General features: G+C 38.3%; 1 long non-coding RNA gene and 1 other non-coding gene across 2 annotated transcripts; both read right to left on the bottom strand.

The window, feature by feature from the left end:
* Nucleotides 1-2,523: 2,523 nt before the first annotated feature.
* On the bottom strand, nt 2,524-3,361 carry LOC141724538 (uncharacterized). Its single transcript, XR_012576729.1, has 3 exons — nt 3,281-3,361; nt 3,002-3,086; nt 2,524-2,649 (listed from the first exon to the last, which is right to left on the bottom strand). It is a non-coding gene; the product is annotated as an uncharacterized LOC141724538 (long non-coding RNA).
* Nucleotides 3,362-24,594: 21,233 nt separating this feature from the next.
* LOC141663142 (small nucleolar RNA R71) lies at nt 24,595-24,701 on the bottom strand. The gene has a single exon (XR_012551226.1). It is a non-coding gene; the product is annotated as a small nucleolar RNA R71 (small nucleolar RNA).
* Between the last annotated feature and the right edge of the window lie 1,352 nt (nt 24,702-26,053).

Below are 26,053 nucleotides of genomic sequence, written 5' to 3'. Positions count from 1 at the left end.
CTTATTCCCTGTAAAGCAAGCTTTTCATCTTTCTTGTGTGTGATCAAACATTTTTCCTGTCTGAATTCAATATTGTATCTTTTATCACAAAACTGACTAATATTATATCCTTTATCACAAGACAGATGTTTTCAATCATGACATTTCCAATCTCCAAATTGCGATATCCTGTAGTAAATCCTTCGTTTTCACACTACAAGAAAAAAGTCCATAGACATCGCTTTTTGGCCGATGTCTATGTTGTTTGCCAACCGATGTTGATGTCGGTGATGTCTATTCTAGACATCGGTGAATACCCGATGTCTATACTCGGTTAGACATCGATTTTAGTTAAAAAACAGATGTCTATGTATTGATTATTTACATAAAATGCTATAAATAAATTATTTAATAACTAAATTACACCTAATTAAACATGTTAAATATATCATGAACTATGTTTTCTGTCACAAAGACATCGATTTTAGTGAAAAACACTGATGTCTATGTGATGATTTTTTACAAAAAATGCTATAACAAAATTATTTAATAACTAAATTGCACCTATTAAAACATATTAAACATATATTGAGCTATGCTTTTTGTCACAAAAACATCGATAATTTTGACAGAGGTGATGTAAAATGACATATTAAACATCTGTTTCTTTAATGAAAGGTGATGTCTAATTTAGCATATAGACATCAGTGTTTTCTAGAATAAAGTGATGTCTATGTATCATTTAGACTTGAACATGTTAGTCTTTAACATCAGTTGTTTGTCTGAAATTGATGTACATTGTGTTTTTTGACATCAATTTTGTTTGGTTAAAAGTGATGTTTATAATGTTACTTGACATCAGTTTTATCTTAAACAAAGTGATTTCTATGTTTCATTTAGACTTGAACCTGGATTTCTTTGACATCAGTTTTTTACCTTAAAGTGATGTACATTATCTTTTTTGACATCAGCTTTTCTTAATTGAAAGTGATGTGTAAGAAGTTTATAGACCAAATTATGTAAAGTTTTACATCACTAATTGTGTAATTATTGTCTGAGAACGTCAACCAAAATAGTAAAACATATGATCTGAAATCTAAACTATTACATTCTCCAGAAACCAACTGAAGACATTCAGTCTAATGAAAATTGTAAGATAGTTTTTTCACTATCCTGTTTTGAACACTCTTCAAAATATGAGACACCAATCCTCTCTACACAAGACAGCAAGGGCCCATATAAGTTCTCATTATTTAGATATCTCAACAACTACAGAGGACAAGATGAGCAAGCCGCTTTATCCCAAGCAAGCAAGTATGATCCCCCACTTACTGGACAGATGCCATGTGCACGATCAAATCAACCACACAGGTGCTGTTTTAACCTCCCAAAAAGAGCATATGTAAAAGAATTTAACAGTCAACTTTGCTCATAAGGGAAACAACTGAACCGCAAATCACAATTAGATGATAACGATTGTTTACCTGCCTCCTGTTAAAAGTAGGGTTCCAGTTCCCCACCTCTTTGTGCCACTTGTTTTCGGATCAAAAGCCACAAGTTGAGCATGCCTTCCCATTGCAAACAAATATATTTTCTCAAATGAGTGAAGTTTGTGCATTATAGTATATGAAAAAGAAAAATCAGGTGAGATACACACACACAAAGAGAGTGAGAGACATACCCATTCCAGGAACTTGATAGTCATTGACGATCTCAAAGTTCTTGTAAGTGTAACCAACAAAGTTAACATCCTTCGACGAAAGCATCTATATATTTAAAAAGAAGAATTATAACCAACTATATACATGCTTTTATACTATGCTTTGCACATTGTAAACACTTCTGAAAGTAAACTACTCTAGTGGAGATGACAATTCAGATCCAGTATTATCCAGTGTCCACTTTTTTACAAATTAGGAATCCAGAATCCAGGGTTTTCTCTCCCATTCCTGTTATGCAGGGTGGTCAATAATGGCAGCTCTCTATAAGCACCATACCCTTTTCTACCGTATCAATTTCCACATGACACGAAATTCAAAGAAACCTGGTGACAAATAATTTGGAGCCAAATGTACATTGACATGCAACAGATTTACTGGAAGTGCAGAAACTGAAGTTGGAATGCTTCTTAAACTTAATCATTATAAGTTATAAAAAATTTAAAGCAACAAGTGAGATTACCTTTCTCCACGGACCAGATCTTGCTGAAGCCTGAGTTTGGTGTTTAGACTGCAAGGAAATAGAAAGAGGAAAAACAAATAAGCATAGACTGTAAAGAAACTTGCACGCTTTTAGAAATTCAAATAAGAACGAATAAAAAACACATTTACCTCATCAAACTTTTCAAAATTTTGGGTGTCCAATTCATCATTCACCTCAGGAATGAAAGCAGCTTCCATATCATATAATCTGTCTCACTCAACACCTTTAAACCAATGATGGGCCTGAAATAAATAGTGCAAAAAGGTAATTCACTCTATTTCTTAAGCACTTCAAGAACAAGTCCAAGAACATAGAACAGGACACACCATACAACACCTTAATTTCATCCGCACCTTTTAAACCCAGCCTGTGATTTACATTACAAAGTATTTTGCTAATTAGGTATTTCACTTCTGAAGACAATTGTGCTTCTTCGGGAAACTTCAGGTGTGTTCTCCAGTTAACTATCTGCAAGAGTTCAAGGAATTGTAACAATTAATACTTTGGCGTTTCTAGTAAAGTTTGCACTTCCATGCAAATATTTAATGAAGCATCAAACAAGGATACCGTGCAATGCACTCATTGCCAGTAAACAGTGAATCCAGGAGCGGGAAGAAGGGTGACAGGCGAAGAAAAGAAAAGAGAATTAAATAATTGAGAAAAAAGATAAGAAACAAAATTGAGGACTGCTGGTTCGGCGAATCAATTGGCTCTTGAGTTTTGACCGGAAAATGGTAATTACCAATCTAGACATATTTATCATAACAAGTGACAAATTTGCTAAAACTCCTTAAGAAATAGATATGCATAAACAACCTACCTTTCTACAAGTTGTCATGGGATCATCAGAATAGAAAGGTGGGTATCCCACGAGCATTTCAAACATAATAGCACCAAGTGACCACCTGGAGACCAATAAGACCATTAGTCCAGAGACTCCTAGCAAAAGCAAATTCAGAAAAGGACAGACTTTATCAACCATGCCCTAAAATTTCATATAGGCAAACTCTTCTTTTAGCTTCTAAGAGCGATGCTTATGATATATATAAACATTTCCTCGAGGGATTCAAACTCTTCTATTTTACATGCAAGAACTAACCAATCACATTCCAATGGGTATCCTTTCTTTAGAAGAACTTCAGGAGCAATATAATCTAGTGTGCCAACAGTTGAATATGCCTACAATATCCAGAAAATAATTTACAAGAAAGATGAGAAAAACCCAATGCCTTAGAGATTTGTTTCTATACATATAATGATTGCACTGCAGAGAAGCGGCTGAACTTCCCGTAGAAGCAGAATATACATTTTCAATGAAATCTAGAGCACAATGCAACCTAACAAATATATTGTCTGAATCCCATCATCCTCCTATAAGAGAAGACACTCTTGGTAGATAGTGTCATCAAATGGACAATGGTAAGGCAATGCAAATGATTTCTCAAAAGCCACAAGTTGAGCATGCCTTTCCATTGCAAACAAATATATTTTCTCAGAGTGCATTTAAAAAAACATTATCTTCTTAAGTTCATATAACCTCAGGTAGCGCAAAAAAATCAAAGTTTGACCTGAAGGCAACCATTTCCAGGAATGTCTTGTGCAGATGGAAAAAGTAGTAATTAGCTTCAAGGTATCAAGTAAAGAGTGACAAAGAAAATTGGATGTACAATTATACCAGTTTCTTCTTTAACTTCTCTAATGGTTCCATTAAATATTTCTTCAGACTGCATAGTCAATAAAGAGAAGGCATTGTTAAATAGCTCATATTTTAGGATAGTTATTATAATAACTCATCAGAATTGACACAACTAATCAAATATCAAAATAGAAAAGCAAATTGCAGACACAAGTCAGATTTTGTGGAGAGAAATAGAACAACAAAACAGCAAGTCAGATTCTGGTTCAAAACTCAAAAGAAATTTTAATAAATTGCATACGTATACTTCTGCAAATAAATTTTAATAAATTACATTTCTTGGAACTTGATCAGTATATAAGAAACTGAAGAAAAAGAGGAGAGGCAAATAAAAAAGAAACTTACATGTATATCGATTAAATTGAACATCACATATGTTCTTCAAGACAAGTTACATCGATTTTTAGATACATGTAAAGTTTAGTCTCGACCATAATCAGTCTTAGATATGATTTAAAGTTTTGGTAGTAGTTATTGATGTATATACTTAACACTGTGATTTAAGTTTGACGGATGACATGTGACCACATGTATAAGCTAGTTTGACCTAAAAAGAGACTCCAGAGAAATGCAAAGAGTCAAAATTAGTAGTTTCATATACTCGATGAATCTTAAAGCGAGCACGATGCAAGTGGTTAGGGCTTATCTTTTATCGTTCAATACTCAACTATAAGGCATTAAGCCTAATTATTCAAAAAAATATATATATAATCTTACATTGCTACAAGCCCAAATGTAACAACTATTTAGCCTTGTAACAACTAAAACACAAATTAATAGCTAAAAATCGACAAATACACAATGTAAATAGCAAAAAAAATCAAAAATAAATGCAAGAAAAATATACCCCATGGATTCGCTTTCAGGTAACAGGGCATTTAGGTCCACTGGCTCTCTTCTTAGTTGTCTGATAAACCAGCTTACCTCCTAAAGTTTCATCAAATTTTAAAATATCACCATTTACATAATCTTAACCTTAACATTTCCCAAATCTAAACAATCACTTTTAGAACTAATTACAAAAATAATTAATAAAGATATATACATAACAATAAAGTATATAATATAAAATCAAACAACATACATATTCTTAAAAATTAATAACTAGTAAGTAACAAAAAAATCATAAATAGAAAGGGGGTTTTTGAAAAGAGTACCAGGGGTTTTGACAATTCGGTATTGGTTGGATTTGGTGGCATAATTGTGGCGTTTGCGATGAGTAAGACCCTGAACCATCCTTTCTCTGCTTTTGCTTTTAACGGCGACTCTGGATGAGATAGTAAACCAAAAGAGTGTTTTATGAGAGATACAATGGCTATATATATATATTCACTTCTGTTTAAAAGTAAATTAGGGTTTCGATTTGAAAAAATCTCAATTTACAAAGTTTGTTTCAATCAAAACATCAACACTAGTTTCATTCCACGTTACCAATTAAAGTTTCTAATCAAATAAGATTACCAGAGGTAGGTGAGAGGTTGAGCACAAAGTCGAGAGATGGAAGATGTGAGCACAGATGCGAGGGAGAGAGAGATTCGAGAGAGATGCGAGAGGAGTTGAGACGGTGAGATGAAGATTGTGAGCGGAGAGAGGTTCGAGAGAGAGAGGGGTTCGTTCGAGAGAGAGAGAGGAGTTTGAGATGGAGATTGGAATGAGGGGAATAAAAATTTGGTTAAGGGGGGGGGGGAATTTTGGGAGGGGGGAATTTTGGGACTAAAACTGAATGAAATTTTGACTAAGGGGGGAAAGAAAAGGTGGGCACGATTTTTTTTTTTTTTTGGTGAAGTTTTGACATCGGTTTAATTATAACCGATGTCTACAAAGAACAAAGACATCACAAAAATACGGGATGATGTCAATACCTCTTTTAACATCAGTGGCAAAGTTAACCGATGTCTAATGTGTGATGTCTATTGACATTATTCTTGTAGTGTCATCTCCAAAGGTAACTATAGAGCCAGCTTTTTCAACTACACCTGTGAGCATGGACTTTTCTCCTGTCAAGTGCCTAGAACACCCGTTGTCCAGAATCCACATGATCTTTTCCTTTCGAACCTTACCCTGCAAACACAGATTGATTAAGAAGACTTTGGTACCCAAGTTTTCTTGGGTCCTGAAGGTTTAGGGGTAGAAACAGAATCAACAAATGAAACCTTAATAGGCTTAGCTTTCACTTTGACTGACTCCTTCTCACTGCTAGTCTCAACAGTATTGTCGTACTTAGAGACATAAGGTACTACATTCTTTTCCTGTGCTCATTACTCATGCTTGTCTTAGTGTCAGTGCAAGTGCTAGCAGTTGCATGAAAAGCTTTCAAATACTCACACATGGTAACAAATGCACATGGCATACAACCAACTACGCCACATGGCTCATGAAAATTAGGCATGGTAGGCACACTAGAAGATGTAACAGATTCTACTTTAGCTTTAGTGCATGCATGTGTAAGGTGTGCAGCATAATTGTCATTATTACATAACTTTCTAGATGCAGATGAGGAAGATGCAAAATCATAATTCTTATTCATACCTACCTTATAATTCATGTTCTTCTTACCCTTAAACTTATACTCTTCCCTTCATTCTTACCCTTAAACTTATACTTTTCCCTTCAACAATGTATAATCTTCCCTTTTCCTTAACCAAATAAGCATTCAACTTCTGTTTTAGCTTTTCATTCTGCCTCTTCAGATCATAAGTTTCTTTCTTTTCATAAAAATTGTTTCCCTTTGTTGCCTTGGGCTTTCTACAATCAGATGCCAAGTTCCCCAACTTATTGCAGTTGTAACATATTATCTTGCTCTTGTCTACCCATCTTGACTTGTAGCCTCCCTTGTAGCTTGACCTTAACCAGTAACTTCCCTTCTAAAATCTTCCAAATGAACCCCTTGATTTGTAGTTGGGTTTTATTCTGAATCTAACATGACTAAATTTTGCATCCATGTATGCCATAGTTTATCCTCCAACTCTTCAAGTTCTTCCTGAGTGTAGAACTCACTTTCACCTTCTGGATCACTATGAGCAATTTCAGCTACAACAATTTCCTTGATTGTTGAGGAGGGTGCAACCTTGACTTCTTGAGTTTCAGGTTCACGAGCAACAAGTGCAGTGGTTTTTTCAAGTGTCGTACTCTGACGGTCAACAGAACCAGGGCCATAAAAAATAGCTCTATGCTCTTGTTCCAATTCATGGGTTCTCAGTTTTCCATAAATCACACCCAATGACATAGTAATAAAATTAGCTCTTTCCCTGATTGATGTGTTCTCTTATTCCAAGTGAACTGGTAGAGTCAGCATAAACGTTTTGTTAGAGTCTCGTATCGGATAAACATTCCCTTGTAGCTTCAAATCGCTTAACAGTCTTGCATATCTTTCAAAGAGTGAAGACAGTGTTTCTCCGGGTTGAAGTTAAAATGCTTCACACTGAGTTGTCAGAATATCCATCCTGTTTTCTTTGACTTCTTCTGTACCTTCCATCAACAGCTCATTGGTTTCCCACATATCCTTTGTACTATTACTTCCTAGAAGTTGATGACTCATATCATTATCGGTCGATTTCACTACTATGCGTTGAAGGCTTGTGTCCAGATTTATCAACTCCTTGTCAGTCTCCGTATATTTAGACAGATCCCTGGGAGTGGATGTGGAAGGAATTCTTACATCGGTTGAGGTAGTCGATTCAGCAACCACTTCCATCGGAACATAAGGTCCATTCAGTAATATCCCAATATATAATGGATTTGAAGCTGTCATAAATAGCATCATCTTTTTATTCTAAAGGTTGTAATTATCTCTGTCAAATGGGGGAACCTTGACACTTCCAATTCTTTGGTTGGTCATCATCTTGGAAGAATTTAAAATATTTAAGATTCAAAAATTTCAAGAAATGAGAATTTTTGAATATTAAAAAATTTCAAGAATTTTTTCAAGAACTTGTTTCTTTCTCCGGATCTTGATTTGTATGTCCATCAACAAGCTCTGATACCAATTGTTAGTCCTAAAGTATTTTAGAAGGGGGGTTGAATACAATATCTATAATCTTTTTAGATTCGTTACAAGTTCTTCGTTATATTTTTGGAATCAAAATAGACACAAAACAATTCGAGGAATACATTTTTTATTAATATAAACCATGAGGTTAATATAATATAATCAATTTAATGATTAGCTACAATAAATTTGACAGCACAACAATATGTTTACAAGCTTAAATAAATAGAGCATTCAATGGAGCTTCGTAAAAATATAGTTGGTTGCTGAGGAAGACAACTGTATGAAATGAATTCATTCTGCTTCTTTTGTAGACTTTCAAATGAATTGGACAGGTGGAACATTTTTGTCCATAAAAACAATTCATTTGTTTCTGGATTCATGAATTCACCAAGTGTTTACTGGCGACAAGAGGGAACTTTTTTACTTTGTTTTTCTCCTTACTTGCGACCACAGTGTAACAAAGAGGTGCCTTGGCATTCTACTTGACTTCTTACTGGCGACCACATGAGACAAATATCCTTAAGCATTAAGACTCCTTACTTGCGACAACAGGGCAAGAGTTTACATTAGAGAATTACTCTAACTTGCGAGTACTAATGTAGGTGTTGCCTTAGAATAGAATCCTGACTTGTGACCTATAGTATAGCATTTGCCTTGGAGCATTTTACTACCTTAGTGGTGACCACAGGGAAAGCTTTTCCTGTTAGATTCTTTCTCTAACTTGCAACCTCTAGGAAGAGTTTCCTGACTTAGGATAGTAGCTATCTTGCGACTACAACATCACAACTTGACTTGGCCATCTCCTCCCTTACTTGCGACCACGGTGTAAAGTATTACTTAACATATTTTTCACCTCTTGTTTTCTTGTAATTGTATCAATAATAAAACTTATATATAATTGAATTAAACCCTTTCTGATATGATGATGCTTGGTGCACTGGTCTGGTTCATAAACAACTAACATGAATCAATTTAATTCAATTTCCTTTATAATTCAGAGCTGATACAACTTGGTTGAATATTCATTGCTTCAATCATTGAACCCCTGATCTATAATACTTCAAATTAAATCATTTCACTGACACTGGAAGTCCTTCGACATTTTATTCTTCATGGGGGCTTAAACATATTAATGAACTTCTTCCCATGAACTGGTTACAGACTTAAAGCATTAATTCTATCTTTTGATTCTTTGTATTTATCCAGTCTTCATCTTCAGGGTTCCTGCGCTTCACAATTTAATATTATTGATAGGGAAGAAAATAAGGCCTAGGGTATATAATTAATGTTGCATTAATCATATCAGAATTGGGCCAACAGCTAGGTCCATTTGAGAAGGACCAAAACCCTAAATATTAATTAATTTCGTAATTAATTAATAAGGGATAAGTCAGCTGATAAGATGAGTCCTAGTGGAGAAAAAAATCCTTGTAGATTGGTCTCCAAGGAACCTGGTGGGATAAGGAATCAGCTTCCTACCTCTTAGGACTCCAAAGTCCATTCTAATTCTGAGACTTTCCCAGCAAGTCTCCTAACCCAAGTCCAATTCAAGGACTCCCAACATCTATATAAGGGGCCTCACCCCACAACTTAGAACTATGTTTTTGACTTGATCATTGGCATACAGCAAGGTACGTAGGCATCTTGTAAGGCATATCGAGTCACGAAACACAAAAGCAGTCAAATCGAGCCTCGAAGCTCACGTTCCTTAGTAATAAATATAGCAGTTAATATACCCTAAGTTTTCACCCATAATATTTGGTGCCGTCTGTGGGAAAGCACAACAACAACCATGGCGAGAACACGGAGAACAAGCAGCGCCCTTGAAGAAGGAACACCCGCGGGGACAACCCAAATGATTTCGTCAACCGTGGAGGAACCTCTGCATTCAACCTATACCGTCACCCAAGGAGAAGCCCAGGTAGGAACAATTGAACCTTAGCCACAAGGGACGATTCCCTCGGCTACTCAAGGGATGAATTCCCAACTTCAGCAGCTACATACACCTGTGAATTCTCGACCCGTTGGGTATGAGTATTCAACTATTGTGACTATTAACCCCCTTATGGGATGCCCCTTTACCCCGAGGTTGGAGGAAGTGGACATGCTGGATGGGGTGAAGCACGAGGGCGAACACCCCTTACATACAAGGTTTGGCTCCTATCCCAGAGGATCAGGAATTTTATGGTCCATACACTGAGAGAGACTCCGAATCTTCATATGATGAGGTGGCCCCATGAACGAAACATGCTGGCAAAGAGCCGATGCATGATGGTAACCAACGTCCTAGGAGCACCCAAGGGACGAATCCCCAAGAAGTTCAGGAGAGGATCAGGACTCACGAGGCTGAGATTCAAAGGCTGAAGCGTGACTTGGAGGCACACCAGACCATCAGGCCCCCCCCACTACCTCCAAGGGGGAGAAATCCTCCTCCAATCATAGACCTGGATGGTCCAATACAGAGAAGGGTTGTTGTCCCAAGGGCTGATCCAAGCAATCTCCTTCCCCTTAAAGATCTTGATGATCCTACTCCGCCATTCACTGAAGAGATAATGAGTGCCCATATCTCAAGGAAGTTTAAGATGCCTACCATTAAAGCTTATGATGGCACTGGAGATCCCGCTAATCATGTCAGGACATTCTCTAATGCACCGTTGCTGCAGCCCGTGAATGACGCTATTAAGTGTCGGGCCTTTCCTTAAACCCTGTCGGGAATGACTCAAAGATGGTATAGTCATTTGCCCCCGAACTCCATTGGGTCCTTCAGATAATTAAGTCAGGCTTTTATTAAGTAATTTATTAGCGAAAGAGTGCATGAGAAAAGTTCAGCATCCCTCATGAGCATTATGCAGGGAGCAAAAGAATCCTTGAGAGGCTAACTGAATCGCTTCACAAAGGAAGCTTTAAAAGTCCCGGACCTTGATGACAAGTTTGCTATGAAAGCACTGTAACAAGGAACTAGGGATGAGTTCTTCAAGATGTCTTTGGCCAAGCGCCCCCCTGAAAACATGTTGCAGCTCCAAGATAGGGCCGGGAAGTACATCAAGGTGGAGGAGAGCATGAGGAAGACAGTAGTAAGTAACGAGCCCGCTGGAGGCAAGAAGCGGAAAACTGATCTGGAATATATTGCTAAGGACAAGTATCCCAGAACTGAGCAAAACCTTGATTCAACCCCAAAGAAGGGAGGACCTGGGCAAAAGTTCACTGAATATGCTAAGCTGAATGCTCCTAGAAGCCAAATCTTGATGGAAATCGAGAAAGATCGAGATATTCATTGGCCTAAACCCTTGAAGGCTCATCCTGCCAAACTAGATTAGAGCAAGTATTGCAGATTTCACAAAGATGTTGGTCATGACACCGATGAGTGTAGACAACTGAAAGATGAAATTGAATTCCTTATTCGAAAATGAAGATTGAACAAATATACTGGAGAAGGAGGGGATAGGAATAACAATGGAAGAAAGAACTTTGAAGATCGTAGGAGGGACCAAGACGATCAGGGGCGGAATCCCCAGCCTAGAGGGCCTATGATAAACACAATCTTTGGAGGACCAAATGCTGCTGGATTATCCAGGAACTCCAGGAAAGCATGTACTAGAGAGGTTATGCATATTGTTGGAGAAGCCCCGAAGAGGGCCAGGACAAGAGTAACAATGGCTTTTGATAATTCTAACCTAGAGGGTGTGAAATTTCCTCATGACGACCCGCTGGTCATAACACCGATAATAGGAAACAGCCCGGTCAAGAGAGTCCTCGTGGATAATGGTGCTTCGGTGGATATCATGGTCCATGATACCTTTTTAAGGATGGGTTATAATGACTCCCAATTGACCTCAACTGACATGCCGATATATGGATTTGCGAGAGTGGAGTGCCCCGTAGAAGGAATAATCAAGTTGCCAATAACCATTGGTCAGGAACCAAGGAAAGCAACACAGATGTTGGACTTTGTGGTGGTGAAGGCTAGTTCAACTTACAATGCTATCATGGGAATGACGGGGATGCACGCCTTCAAGGCAGTCCCTTCTTCCTACCATTCAGTTATGAAGTTTCCTACCCGGAATGGGATTGGAGAAGAGAGGGGAGATCAAAAAATGGTTAAAAGTTGTTATGTGGCCTCACTAAGGGCAGATGGAGTCGGGGGCAGGTTTTGCCTATTGAAGATCTGGATATCCGAGAGAATGATGAGAAAAGAGGGAAGCCAGCAGAAGACTTGGTTTCGGTTCCTTTAGCCCCCAAGGACCCTGAGAAAGTAACTTTCGTTGGAGCAACACTAGAGGAGCCCCCTAGAGGGAAGTTGGTGAAGTTTTTGCAAGAAAATTGTGATGTGTTTGCATGGTCGGCAGCTGATATGCCAGGTATAGACCCGGAACTGATCACTCACAAGCTGAAGGTGGATCCAAGTCGGAAGACGATGAAGCAAAAAAAAAGTTTTGCCCCTGAAAGACAAGAAGGTATAAAACAGGAAGTATAGAAGCTTTTAGAGGCTTTTTTCATTGAGGAAATACAATTTCCAGAATGGTAGCAAACCCTATGATGGTAAAGAAAGCTAATGGGAAATGGAGGATGTTTGTGGATTTTACTGATTTGAATTATGCATGCCCCGAGGATTATTTTCCGCTGCCAAGGATAGATACTTTGATAGATGCCACTGTTGGACATGAGATGCTGAGCTTCATGGATGGATTTAGTGGATACAATCAGATCAAGATGCACAAGGATGACATCCCAAAGGTATCATTCATCACTGACTTTGGTGTTTATTATTATCTTGTTATGGCATTTGGTCTCAAGAATGCAGGAGCCACCTATCAAAGGTTGGTTAATAAGATTTTTAAGGATCTTATGGGCAAGACCATGGAAGTCTATGTTAATGACATTTGAGGTCCTGAGATACCACAAGATGATGTTAAATCCTGCGAAGTGTGCTTTAAGAGTAGGATCTGGAAATTTTTTGGGATTGATGGTCTCCAAGAGATGAATCGAGGCCAATCCCGACAAAATAAAGGCAATCTTAAACATGGAGACACCAAAAACTATCAAAGATGTTCAAAAGCTCACTGGAAAGGTTGCTGCGTTGGGACGATTCATCTCCAAATCTGGGGACAAGTGCTTGTCGTTCTTTAAGTCCTTAAAGAAGGTTAAGGATTTTGTATGGAGTGAGGAAATCCAGAAGGCATTCGAGGAATTAAAGAAATATATGGCCCATGCTCCGTTGTTGGCCAAGCCAGCTCTGCATGAAGTTTTATACTTGTACTTGGCTGTTTCAGAGAATGCCTTGAGCGCTGTATTGGTTAAGGAGGAACTTAAAATCCAGAAACCCGTATACTATGTTAGCAAGATTCTGCATGGAGCTGAGTTGAATTGTTCAACTATTGAGAAGTTTGCTTTAGCCTTGGTAATGGCTTCAAGAAAGTTGCGTCCCTACTTTCAGGCTCATAAGATTGAAGTACTAACAAATCAGCCCTTGAGAAATATTATACATAGTCCCAAGGCCAGTGAGAGGCTGATCAAGTGGGCAATAGAGTTGGGAGAATTTGACATCAATTATAAACCATGAAAGGCAATTAAAGCCCAGGCATTGGCTGACTTCATGGTGGAATGTACCATACCCAACCAAGAAGTCGGGGGGCAGGAAGATACCATACCTAAAGACAAGGAAGTTGATAAGGGGGACAAAGAAAAGGATGATAAGGAGAAGGAATATTGGGTTCTCTATTTTGATGGAGCATCAAAAACAAATTCAAGTGGAGCAGGATTAGTTTTACAAAGCCCTGATGGGTTCTTGATCGAATATGCTATGAAGTTAGACTTCCCGACCACAAACAATGAGGCAGAATATGAAGCTCTGATAACTGGTCTTGGCTTAGAAGGGACACTTAGGGTCAAGAACTTAAAGGTCTGTGGAGACTCGAAGCTGGTCATATCCCAGGTAAAGGGAAAGTTTGAGGTAAGGGATGATACGATGGCTAAGTATGTCCGCCTAGTAAGGGCTATGATGACCAATTCGATGAATGCCCTGTTGAGCATATTCCAAGGGAGGAAAATGCTAAGGCAGATGCATTATCAAAGTTTGCTTCATCTGAGATAGAGGAAAGTTCAGGAAGTGTATACTTCCGCGTTCTGAAGACACGGAGCATTGATGTTAAGCTTGTAGCTCCTATAGGTCTGGGGACGTCATGGATAGATCCCATTAAGACCCATATTCAAACCGGTTAGTTTCCAAATGATGCTACTAAAGCACGAAAGTTGGCTGTTCGAGCACTGAGATACTCCTTGATAGATGGGATTTTGTATAAAAGATCTTATATAGTTCCTTACTTAAGATGTCTCAGGCCCGATGAGGCACGCTTGGCTCTTGAAGAAGTGCATGAAGGTATCTGTGGGAAACACGTGGGGGGCAGAACACTAGCTCATAAGATAACTCATTTAGGCTTCTATTGGCGAGAAATGATGGCTGATGCCAAAGAGTATGTGAAGAAGTGCAACCGCTGTCAGAAGCATGCACCTGTCGTTAGACAACCCCCCGAGATGCTGACCTCCATCAACTCACCCATCCCCTTTGCTATTTGGGGAATGGATATACTTGGGCCTTTCCCCATGGTCACGGCACAAAGGAAGTTCCTGATTGTAGCCATTGATTATTTTACTAAGTGGATTGAAGCCAAGCCTTTGGCCAAAATCACAACTAAGCAGGTTGCACAATTCCTGTGGGAAAATATCATGTGCCGGTATGGAATTCCCCGCATCCTAGTCACTGACAATGGAACACAGTTCAACAATGAGGAATTCAAGAAGTATTGTGAGGAGAATGAAATTGAATTACGATTCACCTCTGTGGCTCACCCGCAAGCCAATGGGCAAGCAGAAGTGGCGAATCGAATAATCCTGGCTGGACTAAAGAAGAGGATCGAGAAGTCGAGGTAACTGGGTGGATGAAATACTCCCAATACTATGGGCCTATAGGACTACCTGTAGAGTCACGACTGGAGAAACTCCTTTCATGTTAGCATATGGGGCAGAAGCGGTTGTTCCTGTAGAGATATAACATTCCTCTCCCAGGATTTAAGCTTTCAATGCTGAGGAAAATGAGGAAGGGCAAAGGTTAGCCCTGGATCTAATTGATGAAGTACGAGATGAGGCACATGCGAAGATAGTGGAATATCAGAAAAAGGCTTCGTTCTACTACAACGTAAGGGTTAAGGAAAGGTTCTTCAAGCAGGGTGACTTAGTCTTGAGGAAGGTGGAAGCTTCTGGTGTAGGACAGAAAGGCAAACTTGCCCCAAATTGGGAAGGGCCATACAAGGTCAAAAGTGTTCATGGTAGAGGGACCTACAAGCTTGAGACTATGGATGGTTTTGAAGTCCCGAGAACTTGGCATGCACAAAACCTGAAGATTTACTATGTGAAGTGGTTAAGCACGATTCTCACTTGTCAAGATGACAAGTAGGTTGAAAAGCACCTTGAAGCTTTCCTTGCTTAGGATTTACGTGTTTTGGTTTTATTTTGAGGTTTATTAAGACTTGTGTAAGGGATAAATCCCCAAAATTTGTGAAATTTAAAAAGTTTTTGAAATATGTTTGAATTCCAGTGGCAAGACAAGTAAACTAAGTGCATGAGATCAAAGCATAAAGTTTGATAAATAAAACGGGTTCAAATAAATAATACAAAGTCTGATAAGCAAAGTCTCAAAAACAAGATAAAATAAATAAGCCACGCAGGGCTAGAAAAGCTCTAAGGAGCAGAGGTGCCCTCAACATCCATATCATCGTCTCCGCCACTCTTGCTGGAAGTCTCAGTAGTCCCGGAAGAGGAAGAGCTATCATCTGTGGCAGGCCTAGAAGAGGACTCGGGGGAGGAAGAAGCGGGTCTTGAGGGATACGATCTGAGACAACCACTCGGGTGCAGAACCTCTGTAGCAAAGTCTTGTCATCAAGACATATATAGTCTGCTGGGTTAATATCAGGGCAAGCCTCGTTCACGGTCCCAAGGGCCGTGTCTCAGCCAGTCCTAAAAAACCCAGGGAACACTGAGTCGTCCCTCAGCCTCATGGACTGGGTAAACTCCTCCGAGTACAAGTAGTTGTGAATCGCCTTGTCCTTTTCAGCCCTAAGGATGACCAGCTCAGCATTGGACTCTCCGAGCTCCTCCTCCTTACGCTTCAGCTTTCGCTCCAAAGAAGCGTACTTCCTCTACTGCTTCCTGAGGGCATTGTCAGCTTTGTCAGAAGCCCTCTTCCATGATTCATCTTGGCTCACAGCGCCTTGGAAGTAGGCATTAGACTGAAACAAAACAATAAACAAAGACATTATAAGGAAAGTGAATGCTACAAGTAAAAAGAAAGTAAAATTTTAAGAAAAGGTCATACCGAGGCCAGGGACTGAGCTCCCATGAGCTTTATCCTCTCCAGGTCGGGAGTAGCTACCACATCGGTGAAGTCCTTGGGGGTTACCCCGTAGTAAGACCAATCTCAGGCGTGCTTTGTGGATCCAACCACGGTATCCCCTCGGCGGAATCCCCAAAGAGGCTGAAAAGCTCCAGTAGCAGCCGAGACAGGAGCAGCAGCAGAAATAGGGGCACTATGGGCTTCAGCTCCTTCAACAGAAACCTCCACCATGGACTCCTTATGCTTCCTTAAGATGCTAGGCTCTGTAGCCTTTCCCCGAGTATCCAGACCCGCAAGGCGAGCCTTCTTCATCCTCGCAGTCTCCTCGACAAGAGGCACATTATCCTCATTAATCTCCTTAGCAGCTGCAAAAACAAGAGAAAAACAAAATAAGTAGTGTTAATAATGCATGAAAGAAAGTAAAAATAGGAAGGGAAGAAATATACCCTAAGGAGAAGCTGAGGAGAGCCCCACTTGTATAAGTGAAAACTCCTCTAGAAGGGTCCAGCTAGTGGTGGCACCATCATCCCGAATAAGCTCATTATAAATGATAGTTTCCTCGGGGGTTAGGTGAATGGATTTGAGGCTACCATCACTAACCTTCCCGAAGGAAGATCTGAAGAGGGTGCCCCAGTCACCATTCTCCCACCTTAATCCGAAAAAACTACTCCTCCAATGTTGATTATTGTCGGGAATGGAGGCACTATTAAAAATATGTTTGCACTTGAGCCTTTATTTAATGTAGACCCAACCAAAAATACTTGAAGAACTGTTATAATATTGGAAAATCTTCCTAAAAACAGCTACTGATAAGGGAAAACCTCCCCTAAGACAACAAATCATGAAACATAAAATGTTCCTCCAGGCGTTTGGAGGAAGCTGACAAGGGTTAATTTCCAAATCTGCTAAGAGGTGAGGAATGAAGGGATGAAAAGGAAACCTAAGCCCAACATTGAGGGCTTCTGTGTAAACGAAAAGAGTATCGGGTTTCCAGTGGCAAATGCGATCGCCACTGTCAACTGGAACTAGTCTAAGGGGGGACGAACATTATAACGTGCGTTTAACTTATCGTAATCTATGTTATGCCATGTGTTGCAGTAATCAAAAGAGTCAAGATGTGCATTAGAGGGATACTCATCCCCCCTGGCGTTGATCATATCAAGTAAAGACATGTAAGAAGAGCGAATCTCAATGTCATTACCTCGTTTCGAAGCTGAGCTATCTTGGCCACTCTCTCGGAATTCTTATCAGTCATTGATGGAGGTTGAAGGAACCTTGAAACCTTGGAAGTGAGGGAGGGAGGCCGGAAAAGGCTAAGAAAGTTGGCTGGAAAACTCTAAGAAGAGGAATGTAGAGAATGTTGAGAAGAGAGGAGAGTATTTGAGAAGAGAAATGAGAAATGAAATGAGAGGTGTGGGGATTTCACTCTCCCATCCCACTCTTATATAGGCACAAAGAAGGCTAGTTGGGCCCGGAAAAACCCATTTGGGCCCAAGAAAAGAACATTCTGGAAGAATCCAGAAATAAAACTTAAATTAAATAAATATTTTTTGAAAATTCTGGAATAATCCATAAAAACCCTAGAAATTCTAGAAAAATATGGAATTTGGGCTTAGGAATAAAGGTCCAGCCTAGTGTTTAAGGCCCAAACCTAGAAAAATCTAGAAAATCCAAGTGTTTAGGGGCCCAAGAAGCCCGGTGTCAAGGCCCAAATCCAGGATTTTCTAAAGAAAATCAACAAAAGGGCCCAAATATAAAAAGCCCACAAAGAGGCATAGAAATAAACCAAAGCCCAAATATCTGAAGGCCATACAAAATCAAGGCCCAAAAGAAGAAGGCCAGTTGAAAGAGAATGGGCCCAAGGAAGCCCAGAAAAAATGGGCCAAAAAATTTGTGAAAATCATGATCCCATTATCGACCAGAATTTATATAGAATTCCTGGTCGAATGGATAAGGTCGAAAATAACTTCGACCAGGGCTGAAAAGGAGGGATCCAATTCGACCAAAAATCACATAGAAATTCTGGTTGAATTGCTTGAGGTCGAAAAGACCACGACCAGGATCAAAAATGGCGGAATTCGGTCAGAAAAACATAAGAAATCCTGACCGAAAGGGTCAGGAATCCTCGTCGAATGCTTCTAGTTGAAAATATTATCGACCAAGACTATGTAGGAGTTAATTTGGTCAAAAAACATTGATCCTGACCGAAATGGTTAGAATTCCTTATCGAAAAAAAATATGGATAAAAATCCTGGCCGAAATTCGACCAGGATTCTACTCCAATACTTCAGCCCGAAATGGGCTTCGACCTGGGCACTGTAGGAGCCTAATTCGACCAGGATCCTGGTCGAATAAGGATTCCTAGTCGAACCGGGTACATAAAAAAAGAGAAAAAGGAAAAGAAAGAGAGAAAAAAGAAAAGAAAGAGAGAAAAAAATGAGGGAAGAAAAAGAAGAAAAATCCTGAAAAATTACAGAAATTAAAGGAAATTCCTTAAATATTTTCTGGAAAATATGAATATTTTCAGAAAATAAGGAATAAATCCAGAAATTAAAGGAAATTCCTTAAATATTTTCTGGAAAATATGAATATTTTCAGAAAATAAGGAATAAATCCATAAATTAAAGGAAATTCCTTAAATATTTTCTGAAAAATATGAATATTTTCATAAAATAAGGAATAAATCCAGAAATTAAAGGAAATTCCTTAAATATTTTCTGGAAAATATGAATATTCTCAGAAAATGAGGAATAAATCAAGAAATTAAAGGAAAAATCCCATAAAATAAGGGAAAATTCCTGAAAATTAAGGATAAATCCCAGAAATTAAGGGAAATATTCCTGGAAATAAAGGAAAAATCCCAGAAATTCAGGGAAAATTCCTGGAAATTAAGATAATTCCTAAATAATATTGATAAAAGCAAATCATTGTAAATGTGTAGGTCGCTCCACACTTTACGTAAAAATGATACTCAGTAAGGGAACGAATGAACTTAACTTCTGCGAAACCTAGTCACTGTTTCCCAAAAGTTGGGGGGCAAATGATAGGGAATGAAAATAAGGCCTGGGTATATAATTAATGTTGCATTAATCATATCAGAATTGGGCCAACAGCTAGGCCCATTTGAGAAGGCCCAAAACCCTGAATATTAATTAAATTCATAATTAATTAATAAGGGATAAGTCAGCTGATAAGATGAGTCCTGGTGGAGAAATAAATCCTTGTAGATTGGTCTCCAAGGAACCTGGTGGGATAAGGAATCAGCTTCCTACCTCTTAGGACTCCAAAGTTCATTATAATTCTGAGACTTGCCCATCAAGTCTCCAAACCCGAGTCCAATTCAAAGACTTCCAACATCTATATAAGGGGACTTACCCCACAACCTAGAACTACGTTTTTGACTTGATCCTTGGCATACAGCAAGGTACGTAGGCATCTTGTAAGGCAGATCGAGTCACAAAACACAAGAGCAGTTAAATCGAGCCTTGAAGCTCACGTTCCTTAGTAATAAATATAGCAGTTAATACATCCTAGGTTTTCACCCATAAAAATTATTTATCTATTTCTCTTTCATGTTGAGTTATATTTCCTCGGTTACATATTACATTACATTATGCTTTGCAAACTCCGATAATAGCTGCATGATAAACTCTGAGTGTATAGCTAAATACTGATATTGGTCAAACTTGTGTTGACTGATATGTCCTGATAGCAGTTAATTAAATACTGATAATGGTCAAACTCTGATTGACTGTTAAACTCTGATGTCTTTTTGAATTTATTTAAAAGTATTCTTAACACAACATTTTAATTAAAAATAATGATGTAGAGTAGTGGGTACTTTTATGAAATTGATTATAGGTGTCAAGTTGATGATGTGAGGATATGAAATATGATTTAGCTTTTGTAAAACAATATCTTATGTAACTGTGCACGTAATTATTATATATTAATACACATACCATGATTGTTTTCCTGACCAATAACATTTTGCCATTTGTCCCACTAAGTTGAACCGTCTGTGTGAGTTAGAGTACAGTGTTAAAAAAAATCAATATTTGATTTTCAATTATCACATTATCAAATTCTTCTCACTCTCTTACTCTCTAACTCTCTTTTTCTCTCTAAGATAAATACTGAAACCCTTTTCGGTTAAAAAGCTTTTCTACACATATTGATCAGGTTTTCACCTGTTACATCTTCTACTTTTGGTTATGGTGGTGCCAACTTTGTTACAACAACTATGCTGCTATTTTGGATAACACTGGGATAAATCCTGAGTTTCACCCCTTTCAAGATTTATTGAAATCCAGTGAAGTGGGCCTTGCTTTGAATGAACCCACGACTATTTTTGGTGACCAGGTTCTCACTTTCTAGAGAACATGCTTACATGATGATGGAGGAGAAGCAGGCACTCCAAGCATCATTTTTGAATTCGACAATAAGAGGAGGGTTGTCACTTCCCAAACTGTTAGCGATGCTCTTCATCTCCCTGCTCACAATTCCTATGCAATATTTGTTGGAGATGCTCACATGAGGATGTTTTTCACTGAGATTGGCTATGACAAAGATATGAAGAATCTCGGCCAATTGAATAGGAATGGGTTAAGGAAAGAGTGCAATTTTTTTCTTTGATTGCATAACAAGGGCATTCAACAATAAGTGCACCAACTTTGATACACTTCCTACCATGACTCATCAAATTAGGAACTCTCTAATCCATGGTTCTCACTACGACTTTGGTAGAGTAATTTTATGCTTTATAGGGGATAGACTAAAAGCTTATAGAAATATAATATACTGTGCTAGATTTTGTTAGTTAATTTTTAATATTTATTTCCCCGATTTCCCAAAGTGTTTAAGCTTACAAAAAGAGCTTTCCCTGATTTAATTTCTATGGATAAAGAAAACGTTGCTCTTGCACCTTTAAGGTTACCACTCTCTGCAAGGAACTTGCTAATTGCAAGGTTTCCTGTTTATGGATTACAGAATCTTTAGAGTGCTAAGTTACAGGAAATTAATGTTGGCAACCCACCTGTAACTAACCCAAGCACTGCAACCCAAACATTTCCTCAAACACAATCCACCTGAGGTGCCTCCCAGAAGAAACCTGTTGTAAAAAGAAAGAATCCAATAAAGACTAATAAGGATACTAGTGCAGTTTTTATTGAGAGCCTACATGACATTATTGATAAGTATATTTTATATCTACTTGGAACGCTTCATTACAAGCTTAAGTTAGTGTTTTAGACTCAAGTTGTTGGTATTTTTTATATGTTTTTGTGTTATTGTATTTCAGGCATCAGTTAAATAAAGAAAGGAGTTTTTCAAGGATATATTCTAAAAATAGCTAAGAATTGGAATCCTAGTCCCTTCTCAAGTTTTAGAGAATCTCGTTAGCTTCGCGTGGGCAGTTGAATCGCCTAATTCTGATGAGCAGAACTCAAGATACGGCCAAAAGTAGAATCAACAAAAAATCCAGAAACCCTGCGCGGCCGCCCCACTACCAGCGCGCCCGCGCCGACTTTCTGCCAAAAACCAGCTTTCCCGCGCTGATTTGAGCGCGGCCGCCACACCCTTTTTTGCCCCAGAATCCTGATTTTAGTAGAAATTGATGATTTTGAGGGTCCAGGTCCACTAGGGGCTTATATAAACCAATAAAAAGACGTTTTTATCAAGGAGACCAGGGAGAGTAAAAAGAAGACCTAGAGAGCACAAGACGGCTACGGAAAAGAAGACTTTTGTATTCTTCATTATAGTTGTACTCCGGATCCTTGTTTTCGATTTGTTGTTGAACCTTAGTACTCTTATATTATTTATTATCATGTTTTTATTGGAACCCATGGTGACGATGAGTTCGGTTATAAACTAGTCGTTATCGTGGGGTTCTAACGGATTTACTTATGGATTTTAATAGTTAATTGTTTTATAATCCTTTGTGTGTGGTGATTTATGATTTCCTAGTTTTAGTTATGCTTATTCGTCTTTGATGCGTAGCTAACATCAAAGATTATTTGTTAATCTTTATTGAAGTGACAGTGAATATAGAGGTTTAGAACTTGCCATACTAGCATAGGTTCATGTATTCATAATGCATGATTCGTAGGTAATTTTAACCATCTTACTTGCCCTATGTAATCACGGTAGATAACTTGTTCATTAAACCTTTATGTTGTCAAATTCTATAGACATATAGGGTCTCAACATAATTGGTGTCTATTCAGCTTCTATCTCTTTTATGGATGTCTGGTAGAAGGGTATTCGTACAACGAAAGTTGGCGTTTATCAGTTTTGTGTTATCTGATTAATTGTCATCACCATCACATGCTAGGGTTAAAGAATATAGACTTTGAATGAAGTATTTAATGAAGTTAGAATCCCGTGTTATTTGTGATAAACTTTGAGAGAGAGAAAAAGTTGATTGGTTTGGCTTCCTTTGGAAGTATTGGATGATATTTGTGATAAGTATTGTGTATGTATAAGGTGTGTTCAACAAGATGCTTCTTATTCAAGCCTAGGTATTAGCTTACACACCACACTTAACTAGGCATTTTAATTATAAAACATGAATTCTTATTTTAAGAAATATTATCTTTTACCTAATTTTTAATTTAATTAGCTAGATTGCATAATTTATTGCTAATTAATTTGGATGGGATTTTCATGGCCTTGGTTCATTTATTTATTCTCTTACATATTCGCTTGGTCATTTATTCATTTCGTAATAAATCTTCGTAAGCGATTCTCGGGGTAAATCCTTTCTTATAAATCCTTTATGCTTTAAAACCTTGTACTTGGATTTTAATTCGTAGAATTCTAAATTATTAATCGTAATATGATTCTCGTATTCCTCGGTAGTCTGTAAGATAAGGTCATTTTACAAAATTCATTTTCTGCTAAAATGAATGGCTTTTACATACACTCATTTGGTACGTATAGTCTCAATATCAACTCGAAATCTTAAATTAGAAACTCGTATACGGTATGGTCATAAAAGTTTTTATTAAACCACAAGGTTACTATTCCTAAAGGTCTTTTACAGATGTAAAAAATTTGGGTTCTTACAGGTTCTAACGGATTTACTTATGGATTTCAATAGTTAATTATTTTATAATCCTTTATGTGTGGTGCTTTATGATATCCTAGTATTGGTTATGCTTATTCATCTTTGATTAGTAACAAACATCTAATATTGTTTGTTAATCTCTATTGAAGCGACAGTGAATATAGAGGTTTAGAACTTGCCATGCTAGCATAGGTTCATGTATTTATTATGCATGATTCGTAGTAATTTTAACCATCTTACTTGCCCTATGTAATCATGGTAGATAACTTGTTCATTAAACATTTATGTTGTCAAATTTTATAGAGATATAAGGTCTCAACATAATTGGTGTCTATTCAGCTTCTATCTCTTTTGTGGATGTCTGGTAGTAGGGTATTCGTACAACAAAAGTTGGCGTTTACTAGTTTCGTGTTATCTGATTAATTGTCATCACCATCACATGCTAGGGTTAAAGAACATAGACTTTGAATGAAGTATTTAATGAAGTTAGAATCCCGTGTTATTCTCATATCAGTAATTCAACTTTTATTCTCTTAGTTAAAGGTTGCTAGTTTAATTAGTATAATCAACACAATTTGTTACTTGTCTTAGCATTGAACGATAACCATACTTTGTTACATAAGTGCATAACTAAAATTAACCTAAACCAGTCTCTCTGGGAATGAATCTGATTTATATCTTATACTACTTGTGATCGGGTACGCTTGCGTGTAATTTTAGCGCGTGTTTTCGTGCTAACAAGTTTTTAGCGCCGCTGCCGGGGACTCGGTGTTAATTTCTAGTTTATGTGCTTGACATCAGTGGCCATTAAAGTTCACTGACTCGGATATTTTACTTACAAGGTTACTTTAGTCGTGTGTTTTAGGTATTCTTAGTTAATTACAATAGGAGAACCAGCAGCACCAACGAAAGCGTTGATGGATTTTTCTCAACCAAGGATCAATGATATTCAATCTAGCATAGTCAGGCTAGCTATCGCAGCTAATACCTTCGAGATCAAGCCTAGCATAATTCAAATGGTACAGAATTCAGTCCAGTTTGGGGGTTCTCCAAAGTAAGACCCAAATATGCACATTAGAGATTTCATCGAGATCTGCGACACTTTCAAGTTCAACAATGTTTCTGAAGATGCTATAAAGCTGAGGCTTTTCCCATTCTCTCTTAGGGACAAGTTTAAGTGCTGGTTGCATTCTCTACCAGCAGGTTCTATCAATACTTGGGAGGATCTTTCTCAGAAGTTTCTTACTAAATTCTTCCCTATGGCGAAGACAGCTGCAATCAGAAACATTCTTACTCAATTTACGCAGCAAACGGGAGAATCTTTGTGTGAAGCTTGGGAGCGCTACAAGGAGATTCTTAGGAAGTGTCCTCATCATGGAATGCCTGATTGGATGATCATCAATTGTTTCTATAATGGTTTGGGAGCACAGTCAAGACCCATGCTCGATGCAGCATCAGGTGGAGCATTATTGGAAAAGAGCTATGAGGAAGCTTATGATTTAATTGAACTGATGGCTGCTAATGAATATCAGTATCCAACCCAGAGATTGCCACAGGGCAAGATAACAGTAGTTCTTGAAGTGGATACAGCTACGGCTATCACTGCTCAACTAAAGACGTTGTCCATGAAGATTGATTCTCTGGCTAACTATGGTATTAATCAGATAACCAGTGTTTGTGAGCTGTGTGCAGGTTCGCATGCGATGGAGCAATACGCTATATCTAGTGAATCAGCTCAGTTTGTGAGCAACTTTCAGAGATCACAGCAACCAGTTCCAAACACTTCTCATCCTGACAACTAGAATTATCCTAACTTTAGCTGGAGAAATAATCAGAATGCAATGCAACAGCCGTTCCAGCAGTTTGGAAACAAGCAATTCAATCCTCCTGGTTTTCAGCAACAATTTGCACCAAGACAACAACTCCAACTTCAACAACAAACTAATGGTGGTGCAGGTCAATTTATGAATGAAAAATCTGAATTGGAGGAGTTGAGGCTTATGTGCAAAAACCAGGCACTTATATACAAAAGCCAGGATGTTTCTATCAAGACTCTGGAGAACCAAATAGGGCAAATTGCTAATGCCTTATTGAATCGACTACCAGGAACACTTCCTAGTGATACAGAGGCCAATCCAGGAAAGGGGAAGTTAAAGAACAGGTGAACGCCATCACCTTGAGGTCTGGAAAGGTCGCAAGCCCCCAAATTTAGCAAAACGAAGAGTCTAAAAATTTTGTCCAGAATACAGGTGCGTCTGCACCCTTGCCAATTCTAGAAAATGAGATTGTAGCTGAAATAGTTGTGTAGAAGGATGCCGAGGTGGAACCGAAGAAGAAAGCTGTTGCAAACAATCCTCTAGAGGGTAATACAGGGGATAAACAAGTCTATCCACCTCCTTCATATCCTAAAAGACTTCAGAAGCAGAAGTTAAATAAAAAATTTGCCAAGTTTCTGGAAGTTTTCAAAAATTTGCACATCAATATACTGTTTGCTGAAGCTCTAGAACAAATGCCGAGCTATGCGAAGTTCATGAAAGGTATTCTCTCACGGAAGGTGAAGCTTGAGGAATTGGAAACCGTTACTCTAACGAAGGAGTGCAGTGTTGTACTGCAACAGAAGTTGCCTCCGAAGCTAAAATAACCTAGAAGTTTAACTATTCTGTGCACTATTGGAAACTTGTCGTTCGACAAATGCTTGTGTGATTTGGGAGCTAATATCAATCTGATGCCCTT

This window comes from Apium graveolens, chromosome 5, assembly GCF_009905375.1.
Source record: "Apium graveolens cultivar Ventura chromosome 5, ASM990537v1, whole genome shotgun sequence".
NCBI lineage: Eukaryota > Viridiplantae > Streptophyta > Magnoliopsida > Apiales > Apiaceae > Apium > Apium graveolens.
Note: the sequence above shows the minus strand (reverse complement) of the source record. Positions and strands in the feature narration are given on the sequence as shown.